Genomic DNA, 13,139 nt, shown 5'->3' with positions numbered 1-13,139 from the left:
CTTTTCAGCCCAATTTGCAATGAATATTACTCAGTAGTGGCTCTGTCTTTATTTTTCCTATTCATGAAGTGGTTGCCTCAGGTGAACTGGATATTTTTTTTCATGGAGACTTGGTTAAAATACATTCCTGACCCTTGCCTAGAACCTTTGTTCCCAGCAGTCTATTCCTGTCTTCTGCTCAACAGGATCCCTGTGAGCGGATGATGTCTTGCAGTAATGGCTGATTCTAACTATTGGATACATATAAAATGCTGCCGTAGAAAGTATTGACAGTTTAGGTCCATATCTCTCCCCTGAAAACCACATTTTTTACTCTGCAATACAGTGTACCTTTTGTAAAATCTGCCTGGTTAGATGCATATAAACATGTAAAGGTGTTTGGATAGAGAAAACCAAGCCAGCAAGAATAGAGTACTAACAATAATTACGAATCCTGTGGTACGATTTAAGGACTTTTATGGAGAGGTAGGTAGCAGATACGAGTCTTCAGCATCTTCCTGGAGTACTGGAGGGGTGGAGCAGCTCTAATGCGACGTAGCACCATTTCCTGGGAGTTAAGACACAAAAGGCCTGTATTGTGGTATTGTCATTTGTATACTTTTTCATCTCCATACCGTGAGTCCTGGCTTTTGGAATAGTACTACCTGTCTCAATTGGTTAGTTTACTGGCAACGTAACTCATAGGGTTTGTCTCTGATGGCAGTGAAGGTGATGTAGGTTCCCATAAACATAATGTGGATGTACAGGGGAAGCCGTCATTAGAGTGACTTCTTCTAGCTTTTCTGGCATTTTGATTAAATTAACTATGGCATATAGATAGTTTTTGTGAGGTTCTAAAGTGGTGTCTTGTAGGATATTGAGCAGAGCTTTACATCCATCTATGTGTGAAAGGCCCATGGCTTTTATGTTGAAGCTATTAAACGTTAAACACAAGTTTCTTGGGATGATTGTCCATAAAACATACCTAAACAATGGAGCAACTATACAATATAAAACATCTAGCGCCCCAAATACCCCCTAGCAGCACATACTATTCAAACCCATTCTTAAAATTCATTTCGACAGTTAATATCATCTTCATCAATAAACAATTATTTGGCTTTAAGGATAAAACCATAGAAGTCAAACAACTACAAAATAACATCATACAGTAAAAATTCCCAGGTGTACCAAGATACAAATAATCAAGACACAAGCAGAATACATGATAAACAAAACAAATATGAGTCACAACTTTTTCGAAGTCTAATGGCATCCGATAAAAAACTAAGGGTGTGCAAAACAATATCGCTAGAGAGAAGTTGTAAAAAAATAAAAGCTGGTCTTACCCCCTAAAACCCAAATGTTTTAAAATAGGGATAATAAATAGTTTTCTGGGTACGACATAAAAATTACAAAACATTAAAAAGTGCATCATGTCCTGAGGAGACTCTCCATCGCAGCCACAGGCATGAGGCACTAACCTCTGTGAGAACCTTGGGGGTATGCCAATAAATAATGAATGAGGTCGAGCCGAAACCTCATCACTAGAAACTGTTCATAGGTGCTTTTAAGCCCTAGAAGAGGAGGTTCAATGGTAGGCACAGTTTTCAATATAACATGTTTTCGCACACTCGGTTTACATAACTCTTTATTCTCTCTACCGTGGTGACAATTTCTCAAAAAACCCTCCTTGACTCAGGCGAGGTCCCTTTTGCAAATACCCGCTGGGTTCGTATAAAGGTCAGCGTTTCCAAGACTGGGAAGGCCAACGCTTACATACTGGAGCCAGCACATGCGTGAAGAATGGTCGAGTGTGAGACAGTCCTGTATGAAGTCTTTACTAAGTGAGTTCTCCTGCTTAGACCAAATTTTAAGCCACAAGGACGAAGGGTGGAAAGCTAGGTCATCAGCAAGGAAAGACATCCCCAATTCCTCTTGTACAACATAGGATGGGGTACATTGTGGAACAGAGAGGATCCTACGCAAGAATGAGTTCTCAGCGCTGTGCACAGCCCCAAGTTCAATATGACCCCATATCTCGCTCCCATACCTAACCTTAGATATACATTTTGCTTGATAAATCTTCAGGAGGGCCCCTATTGGTTTCCTGCCCACTCTAGTGGCAAAGTTAAAAATGGCTGCAGAGGCTTTCACTAGGTCCCTTTTCTTGCAGTTAATCAGGGGGAGCCTGCTCAGGGAGTCGTCAAAAAAAAAAGGTAGGAAGAAATGTTAGTTTTAGGTATTGGCGAAGGGTCCTATTTTAACCCCTTCGACGCTCATGACGAGCTGGGCTTGTCATGAGGTAGCCTCCTCGCACGCTCATGACGAGCCCAGCTCGTCATGAAACATGGGAATGAGTAAATCCCAGCGTCCGGGCGGAATTCCGCCCGCACGCATGCGGTTAAAAGTGGGCTGTTTTGCCTTTGCCTTACCAGGACCCACTTGCATAATATACGACTTGGAGGGGTTCACTGATAAGTCCAGCTCTTCCATAAAAGAAGCAAAGGAGCTGAGGAGAAGTTGTAAGCCCCTAGCAGTCCTCGCCAGGAGGACTTAGTCGTCCGCATATAAGAGAACCGGCAGACAATGCTTTTCTACCTGTGGGGTGTCTGTATAATATCTAAAACAGCCTTCTCTAGAGAATTAATATATAGGCAGAGTGGAAGGTAAGGCTGATCTCGTCTTTTCAGAATTAGAGGTTAGAGCTGGCATATTGGGCCTGACAAAGAGAAAAGCCCCGGGTCAAATGGGATCCCTCCCGATCTCTATCTCGCCCATGGCCCAGGTGCACCCGTGTGCGTCCAGCACTGCGGTAGACCTGGCAGGCTGATATGCGCCTCCTGGTGCAGAGAATAATTGCTGCCGGCATACGTGCCGCATGGCCCCCTGGTGGTTGGGGTCCTGGCAGTGAGGCGATGAGGCAGGCAAGTGCGGTAGGTTAAGGCTCCTGCGCTGTGGGAGCCCTGGCAGGCTGATATGCACCTCCTTGTGCGGAGAATAATCGCTGGTGGTGTACGTGCCATGGGGACCCCTGATGGTTGTGGTACCGGCAGTGAGGCAAGCAAGTGCTGTAGGTTTATGGCTCCCACGCTGCGGGACCCCTGGTAGGCTGATATGTAAATGTAAATGTAGCCGTACTTGTAAAGCGCACTGATACTCCTGAGTGTCCTGGCGTTGTACTCATACCGCTAGGGAACCCTTCCTGGTTTTTCCCCATGAAATGTCCACTCCTGGGCATCCCCAGGGTGTAACCAGGCATCCCTAGCGCTGTAGGGGGCCGTTGTGGAGACTAAGCAAGCTATTGCCCAGAGTTGCAGCATGGGACCCATGCTTAGAGTAGGCACCGAGGCGAGAAATCAGGTCCGAGGAATTATGAGCCCAGGATCCGCCGAGACCAGCCAAGGCAGGAATTGAACCCTGGTCCCGGGCCAGACCTCTGCATCAGGGTCTGCCGCTCTAAGCATTGAGCCACACTTCTCCATATGCGCCTCCTGGCACAGAGAATAATCGCTGGAGCTGTACGTGCCATATGGGCCCCTGGTGGTTGTGGTCCCGGCTATGAGGCGGTGAGGCAGGCAAGTGCGGTTGGTAACGGCACCCCACAGTTAACATAAAATGTGCACTCCCAACTGCCACATCAAAGTAATACATTTCAGACAACAACTTCAATGCTTTCGGCCTTTGAAATGTTTGGTATTTTAAAAGCAAGTATCTTAAAAACGTAATACGAGCAGAAATGTAAAAACACATACTACAAATACGTGAGACAAAGAGCATTTTACATTCATGGAGCATATGCAGAATCCATTACCATCCCTAATGACACTTCCCCATTTCTGGGATGAGAAATCTGGGTTACACCCTACTCTCACTTTTAAAATTTTGTTTCGTAATCTGGTATCAGGCATCTGGGCCCAATAGGGGAAAACCATGTCCTGGCCAAGAGTATTCATTGAGAAGCTAATGGAAGGTTTCTTCTGCAAATAGGCCATGTCCAGAGAGCCATCAACCTTCCTCACAGAATCTCTCAAAACTAATTTACTGGGAAAGGAAGACCAGTTTTTCCTTGTACCCCAAAGGGAATGCATTTTTTTGTAATCCTCTATCATCTTCCTTTCATCCTCTGCCTACCTTTGTTCACTACCACACGTTTTTTCCAAATACAATTTAGACACCTTTGGGATTTCATTATCCATAGTTAACTCATTAAGGAATCTTAACACATGGGAAGTCGCCTGCGAGTTCCAGGAAACCAGGTTTTAATCTCTTCTCACATAATGAACCATGGTTCCTGGTGGTAGCAAAAGGAGTCTCCTAAGGACTACACCCTCTATAGGGTCTCAATCGGAGGAGGGGTCGGAAGCAAGTACCTCTGCCCCATAGAACCCCAAAGGGGGTATTTTCCCTTCACAAGCTTTCATTAGGGGTGTGAAGGCAAACCTCAATTATTCCAATTAAATTTAACCAAACACCCGGCTAGAAGAATGGACCTCTGCTTAACACACTCCATTTTAGATTCCTATTGAAGGTCAGCCCAAAATACTTATAAAAATTCACAACTTTCACCTCCTGGGCATTCAAATACCATTTAAATGTATTCACTTTTTCCCCAAATATCATCACCTTGGTTTTTTCCAAATTAATTTTAAGTGAACTCTGTATATGCTGCTAAGGAATCTAATTTCTCTGCAGACCAATGAGGGTGTAGTTCAGCAGAACCAAGTCATCTGCATATAGTTAGAATAGTAAGTAGAGAATGTGCGGTTTCCCAAACTTAGGGGCGAGGGAATGTAATAATTGTATAGCTGCTGGAAGGTCTGCCAAAAATAAACTTAATAGCAATGGAGCTAATACACCATCCTTGATGAAGACCGTTCTGAATTGGAATTTTTTGTGATACTCTACCAGATTTATCCTAAGTCACCTGTGCACAAAGGATTATTACCTATGTTATAACAAAGTTCATAAGCGTACCCGTAGACTCTGAAAACGTTTGGAACCTAGTGGATATAAAGTTTATACTGGGGTAAGAAAAATGGCTAACCTACTCCACCCTTTTCCCCTTAATCAATCAATCAGTCAGTAGCAGGGGGGTGCTGCTACTGCTCAAGGAGCCAGGTCTTGAGGAGTTTTCTGAAGGCGAGTAGGTCTTGGGTTTGCCGTATTTGAATAGGGAGGGTGTTCCAGGTCTTGGTGGCGAGGTAGGAGAAGGATCTGCCACCAGAGGTCGTGGTTGGATGCGGGGGACAGCGGCGAGGGCAAGGCTGGCGGAGCGGAGCTGGCGGGTGGGGGTGTAGAAGCTGAGTCTGCTGTTCAGGTAGGCTGGTCCGGCGTTGTGGAGTGCCTTGTGTGCGTGGGTGAGGAGCCTGAAGGTGATCCTCTTGTCAACGGGGGAGCCAGTGTAGGTCTCTCAGGTGGGGGGTGATGTGGCTGCAGCGGGGGACATTGACGATCAGTCGGGCGGAAGCGTTTTGGATGCCTTGTAGTCGTCGTAGGTGTTTGGCTGGGATTCCTGCGTAGAGTGCATTGCCATAGTCCAGTCTGCTGCTGACGAGGGCCTGTGTCACCATTCTTCTTGTTTCGGTCGGGATCCACTTGTAGATCCTGCAGAGCATGCGGAGGGTGTTGTAGCAGGAGGAGGAGACTACTTGACCTGCTTAGCCATGGAGAGGGAGGAGTTGAGGATGAATCCTAGGTTGCGTGCCTGGTCGGTGGGTGTTGGTGCTATTCCCAGTGTGGTCGGCCATAAGGAGTTGTCCCAGGCTGAGGGGGTGGGTCTGAGGATGAGTACCTCCGTCTTGTCCAGTTCAGCTTCAGACGGTTGCTTCTCATCCAGTCGGCGACGGCCTTCATTCCCTCGTGGAGGTTGGTTTTGGTGGTGTGCGTGTCCTTGGTGAGGGAGAGGATAAGCTGGGTGTCGTTGGCGTAGGAGATGATGTTAAGGTCGTGATGGCGGGCCACTTGTGCGAGGGGGGCCATGTAGATGTTGAACAGCGTCGGGCTGAGGGATGAGCCTTGGGCGACACCGCAGATGATGTCGATGGCTTCGGATCGGAAGGGTGGGAGGCGAACGCTCTGGGTTCTGCCGGAGAGGAAGGACGTGGTCCAGTCAAGGGCGTTCTCTTGGATTCTGGCTTCTAGGAGGCGTGCCTTTAGAGTGCGATGGCACACCATGTCGTTAACAGATAGTGGTCTGGTTTTACTATGTTTTGGACCACAGACCATATGAAAAGTTTTAGAGGGATTAGTATCAGTTCTGTCACTTAATTAGGGGTTCATGACATAATAACTGTGTCATCAGCATATAATAAAGTTGGTAAAAATGTGGCATTAACCATAGGCATATCCTTACTATGGGAGGTTAAAAAAGAACAAAGGCTATTAGTGTACAATAAAAACAAAATAGGTGATATCACACACCCTCAATTTAAATAAAAATAGTGGGTACATTTTCCTCCCTCCCCAAGTCTCTATGAGGCAGACATACTTACATGGAGAGCATGGAGAAAATCAACCAGGGAAGGATCCATGCCCATTCCAAGAAGCAAGAACTATTCACCTTACCAAGCTTAAATCCATAAAGGACAAATACAGTGGCCTTTTTTAGCTACAGGTGGCTATAGTAAATGTACTAATCACCAAGTGGTGATTAAGACATTGTTTTCTAGTGCTGAGACCTGATCTAAACCTATACTGAACCTCGGAGAAGATGTTTGACTCCCTACACAAGGACTGGATTTTAACAAGCACAATGTGCCAGAGAATTTTAATAATTGAATCCAGAAATGAAATAGGCCTGTAACATAAAGCATCCCATCTGGTTCATTTCCTAAATGCTGGTATCCTAAAAGTTGTGTGCCAGGATGATGGTAACTTGGTCCAACAAGCGGAGTTTGAGACCGTTAATAAATGTGCCTAGAATTCAATGAGAGAAGTTATACAGGTCCATCAAGACATCATCAGTGTTGGGCACCTTACTATGGGACTCTAGCAAATGGCATTAGCATCCTCTTATACATCAAATGAAATAGCAACAGGATAATTAACCTTTCACCAAGTTGAATGATGTCATGGGGTTTGGAGGAGTCAAAAGCATATATAGAACTAAAATGAGCTACCAAAGATGCTCCAGAATATGGATAGCATACTGGATTTATATGAATGTACTTTATTAACGGGTACTCCAAAAGCCATAGAGTCATGAATACTCAAGGATGAGGCAAGGGTTTCCCAGGTTTCTTGTCTGAGGGTGTTGTGTTGATCCGGCCCTTTCTGCAGGTTCACCCCCCCACTTTTTGCCTTTACCCTGCTTAATTAGTTTTTGCTGGCCTTAGAAGTCTGAGCAGTTTACCACTTCTAACCAGTGATAAAGTACTTATGTGCTCTCCTTCCAACTTGGCAGAATTGGCTTACACTCAAATGGCATATTTTATTTACTTGTAAGCCACTAGTAAAGCAACACCACATGTGACCAGGATGTGTAAATTAAATGATGCTAGTGGGCCTGCAGCCCTGCTTGTGCCACCCACTTAAGTAGCCTTTAAACATGTCTTGGGTCTGCATTGCAGCCTGTGCGTGCGCAACTTAAACTGCCATTTCGACCTGCCAAAATAAAACATTTTTTAGGCACAAACCTTCCTATTTAATACATATAAGTCACCTCTAGGGTAGGCCCTGGACAGCCCAGAGATAAGGGTTCAATATATTAAAAAAGTAGGACATTAACTTTTAAGTTTTACATGTCCTGGTAGGGAAAAACTCTTAAATTTATTTTTCACTACTGCAAGGCCTACCTCTCCGATAGGGTATCATTGGAGATACCTTATTACATTTTATACGTTTAATTTCCAAATGGGAAAAGACAATTAGTTCATGTTTGGTGTCTCTGGAATCACAATTTGAAATCCTGACTTTAAGGTGAAATCGGATTTTAAATTGCAATTCAGAAAATGGCACTTTTAGAAAGTTGCATTTTCTGGCCCTAGCCATTTGGTGCCTTCATCCTGACTCTGGACACATGGCTGGATGTAGTTGGCAGTTAAGCTTAGTGTATTCCTCCTAGACCGCCACACATAATAGGGAGCTTAGGTGTACCTGGATGGGCCATCAATGGCAGGATGGGAGGGAGGACCTGGGCACAGCCCAACTTATACCTGAATAGGCTCTTTCTCCACACAAAGGGCTGTATACCCCATATAGTTAGTCTGGAGCCAGGTCAAGGAAGACAGGATGCTTGGGGACTTCAAATGAAAACATCTAGAAGCTTCTCCCTTACTTCCAAGGCACAACTGAGTATAAATACCAGACCTCAGACACCAACTCTTCAGTACAATTCTGTGCCAGTGAATACTCTGCCAGGATGAAGGACTGTCATTACATGTCTTTTTAAAGATTATCCTGCAACTAACAATTTCTGCCTTGCGTCTAGGATTTATGATCAAAGCACTATGTAACCTCTTGTCCGCTTCCCTATAGGTCCTATCAAACACCTCACTTGTATATCTGTAAATCTGAGCAAAGGGGATAAGAGTAAATTCCAGGTACAACAAAAACAGTTGACAAAAGTAGAAATGGATGCACCTGTGCCACTTTCCTCTGCCAGACATTCTTTGATAAGGGTAGAATGAGTACTCACAATGTTGCCAAATAAATGTGGGATATCAACCCCCTCCATCATAATCCAAGACCTTTGTCCTTGATCGTAACTGATGATATGCACTTGAGGTGGGTGGATATGTGAAGTAGGGAATACCTAATACTAGCCTTTTCAGGTTGTGGTGGCAAAAGTGACCCGGGTTCCCCAAGACGAAGCATAGTTATTTAGCCAATGGCAGTCCCCTAAACCACCTAGTGAAGGTTACGCATTGATTATCTGGGTCAGAAATAATTTCCATAACATAATAAAAATCACATTCAGAAAGAAGTTGAAAGGGGCACTATCTTGCACATACATTTTGATAAGGGGTGGAGTTGGGGACCATGTAGGAGGAAGACCAATGAAGTGGGGCAATTTCCAATTTTAGCACTGAAATATAGTCCCAAAATAATACTAAAATGCATGATAAGTGATTGACATCCATTCCTAAACGTTTTAAGTACGGGGCTTAAAATAGGGAAAATAATCGATTTTGAACATGTGACGGCCTCATTATGAAAAATTATCAAAAACAATTATACTGCCTCATGCATCTCTGAATGTGAAAGAGGAATGGGAACAACCTTGGCATTTAAGGAAACTTTAATGTGATCAAAGGCCACCCCTTACCCATTCTGAGGGAGAAGGGGATATTAATACAACATAACTCAAAAATCCGGTATGGCAAACATGTCACAGGCTCATGTCTCCTGCAACAGAATAATACCAAAGTTCTGAATGATACAGAACCAGTATTCATCTCCTATCTTGGTACCAATTCCAAAAATATTCAAACATATTATAGTTAGTGGGTTTACATTATGATTTATCTCAGTGTTTCAAAGGATGTAGATGGTATTATTTGTGAAAGGGGTAGAATCGAGCATAACTAACTCCACACCCCCCTGTGTGGCCTCTCTAAAGCTTCCTGTTAATCTATCTTAGTCATGTTGGACACAGTCTGAAAACAATTGGGTGCTGATATGAAACAACAGGTGGATATTGGGGCTGAGGGGAACGATGAACTCTTAGCTAATGTACAGCTGATTACATGTGAATGTAGAAAAAAATCTAACACCATCCGGTCCATAGAGCCTTTGGGTGGCCTGAAATGACAGACTACTAGCCAACGCGGTAATTTACAGGTAATCACAATGCAATCCCTCCTAAACCTTTTCAGTGAAGTCCTGCTAAGCCAGACCACCTTCCTTACAAACAAGATATCATCCTAACTGACTGTACTAAATCTTGCATGCATGGATAGCCAGTGACAGACCTTGTTCTTGAGTTGTACCATAAAACCCGACATATGAGTGGGCCATTGGGGGTAATTTTAAACCCGGATGGAAAGAAGAGCGACCTGTCTCTGAGTCCACTAGATGGGTGACAACATTAGGGCCGAGATACCCATTCATATCCATTAGTTTCTTCAACAAGACAGACCCTGTGTTGAAAGAAGACTCCTGTGATCACCCCAGGGTTGGTAGAACTTAAGTTGCCTTGGATAAAATGGGGTGATTGGGCACCAGAAAAGGTTCTTCATGAGGATCTGACCTCAGGATCTCAGGACATGATTAACAGGTATCGGGGGCATTGACACAAAGACCAGCACATGAATGAACACAGGAGTATAGTAGGGCTCCCACCAGAAAAAGAGATTGCTAACAATTTATTCAAAATTATATCCATCAATTTTTTCAGAACCTCTAGCTGTTCAAGTACCGGGACCAAACAAATTGGCAGTAGCAGATTTCAGTGTACTATAGAAAGTGTCCCTGGCCATAACAGATTTCAGTGTACTATAGAATGTGTCCCAAGTATGAGTATTGACCTCAACTCTGTAAAGTTCTTTTGACCAATCCTTTGGAAACCCTGGTCCATTTCTTGGGGTCCTGATATTTGGAGCTCCACTTTTTGTCTATGTCTTGGGCTAGGTTCTCAGAGACCAACAGATCAACACTAGGTTTTTCGCTCAAGTCAAAAGATAAGCATCTTTCAGCTAAATCAAATTCTTTGGATATCACCCCAACTGCTCTGTCTAGAAAAGTATCAATGGTTCCTGATTTTATCTTGGGTACAGCTTTTTTAGGTTTTTCTATCTCAGGATACAGTTGGCAGAAGGCAATCCCTAGCTAGGTAATGAATGCCCCAGAAGATGCACAGATGTAAGACGTTTAAGATAAAATGAGATATAGCCTGGTCTATCCCTTAAAAAACAAACAACAAATTAGGGAGACAAACCCAAACTTTATGTATTTATCACAAGCTAGAATAGTGCCTGAAGTCTATGGCCAGACCAAGATATGGGGAGGGGGGCTAGCCAGATCTACTTCAGTTGATAATTGATGAAAACAGGCCCACCCTTGGGCTGGGCTTTGCCTGGGCACATGTACATCTCACAAAGAGGGAGACAAACTAGTGCTATATAGTGAAAGTCCAGTGAGGAAGGGGCCCACCTCCTCGGCTCCCTCCTGCAGCAAGTGTCTTCTGGGGCAAGGAGTCCTTTGGAGGCTGTCAAATATCCCGTGCAGTGGGAGAAACACCAGCACGATAACGATTGAGTCCACTGAGAAAGAAGCCCTCCTACTGCAGCAAGTGTCTTCCGGGGTTTTGAGTCCCGACAGAAGCTGTCTAGCATCCCCAATTCTGGATTAGCTCAAGGAGGTTTTGAGCTAATGAATGTCAGTTTTAAAGGAGACATTATGTTAGAATTCAGTCTTGTTGGCGTACTGATGGACGTTAACGCTGTTGTCAGTGACCCAGAATTCACAATGCACAATGTAGACATCGAGGATGATGGGAGAAAGGATGAAAGGATACTCCAAAGGAGATGGAGGGATTTGACAGTTTAGCAGTTCCTATCTTCATGAACTGTTTCTGAGGTGGGATGGGAGCCATTGCAAGAATGTGCCAGAGAAACCGGTGCATGATTTTAATTCTATATAATGGAAGAAGTAACATGGCTTCTCCTAAGGATTTACAATTAAATAGCCTGTATACTGCTTTCAGAGAAACAACCCTAGAGCCCTCACATGGTATTTATTATTTATTTCAGATGCCTCATGATGATGATCTTATATCCTGTTGTCATTTATTCATCATCTTACAAAACTGGTTGCAATGACTGCGACATAAACATATTAATGGTGTTCTTCTCTTTCTATCATTTACTATTCACTCCTGGTCTTTCTCTGGTTTCTGACGTATTCACAATGTGCACATCAGTTACATAGGCACAGTTACATTCTTATAATATTAGCTACTATTGTTCAAAGTAGTCTCATGTGCCAGAATAATACATACCTAACTAATATTTATGGATTATCAACGTCATTGATCATTTTCTCCATTACTAATGAGACGGGTGTCACTGTCGATTTTAATGCTTCTTTGGAACCACATTTACAATGTGACACTTTTGAGAAAATTAAATTAGTGCAAAGTTCTCATTAGGTGAGCATTTTCTGGCAAAATTGCCGATTAATTACTGTCTACAGCTCACAGACTTTCCTGCTTTTCTTCTGCCATTTAGCTTTCTTTTGCAAGTGTTAGTTGGCACCGGAAACTAGCCAGCATTCTGAATGTAATTTTTTCCCCTACTCAGTGTTTTCTTGCACGTACTCTGAATCCGGTCCAGAAAGAAACTTAAATGCAAGTTGCTCAGATTTTTCTCGTGAGTACTCTGAATCTCCGTTGAGACAGTAACTCACAATTATTCCGTATGCAGGCGCATACCTTTCTTAGCTTTTCCTTTCGAGTGACACAACTCAATTAAAACCTGCATAGATAATGCTTGAGAATGTCATGAGTTTCACAGTGAAGCACCCCATTTGCCGAACTACTGGCTCTTTAGGTAATATTCATGATTTTTGCACGAATTATCAATAAATCATGAGATTAAAGCTACAGTTTATCACACATCCCTAGGTTCATTCACCTCTCCTTCATTGTCAAACTAATCACTTTCATTCATGCATATATTTTGGAAGTGTTAGAAATTGTGTTATTAATTGATCAAGTAATTAACCAGAATCCTTGTCAGTGTGACCCACAAAAGTCCCTAAATAAACTTGTAAAGGATTATCACTCATAAGTAGAAAACAAGTGTATTCTTATGATGTGCCTCCAGCTCCGCTCTCTCGTAATAAGTCTGTAAGCGATCTAACTTCGAGTCTTTCACCCTTGACAACATTCTAAACCATCTTTTTCAGTGTAGAATGTTGCCATACCAATTACGGGAAGGAAGAGGGGACTGCAGGAACATGGAGAAGAAAAAGAACAGGAAAGGAAAAGGGAATACAAAAAGGAACACACTAATGCTATTTATAACATTTCTTCTTCCTTACGTGAAACAGAAAAAAGAGTTACAGTGAAGTTATTACAATTCCTTCTCCCCCCTGTATAGAACAGCAGTAAATAGTACAAGTACACAGAGATATTATTGCATATTATTATCTGATTGCTACAATGATGGATGACATTTTCTTGGAGTCCTGGTGGCGATTTCTCCAGTATATGTCTT

Source organism: Lissotriton helveticus, chromosome 2_2 (genome assembly GCF_964261635.1).
Source record: "Lissotriton helveticus chromosome 2_2, aLisHel1.1, whole genome shotgun sequence".
Lineage (NCBI taxonomy): Eukaryota > Metazoa > Chordata > Amphibia > Caudata > Salamandridae > Lissotriton > Lissotriton helveticus.
This window is presented reverse-complemented; position numbering follows the sequence as displayed.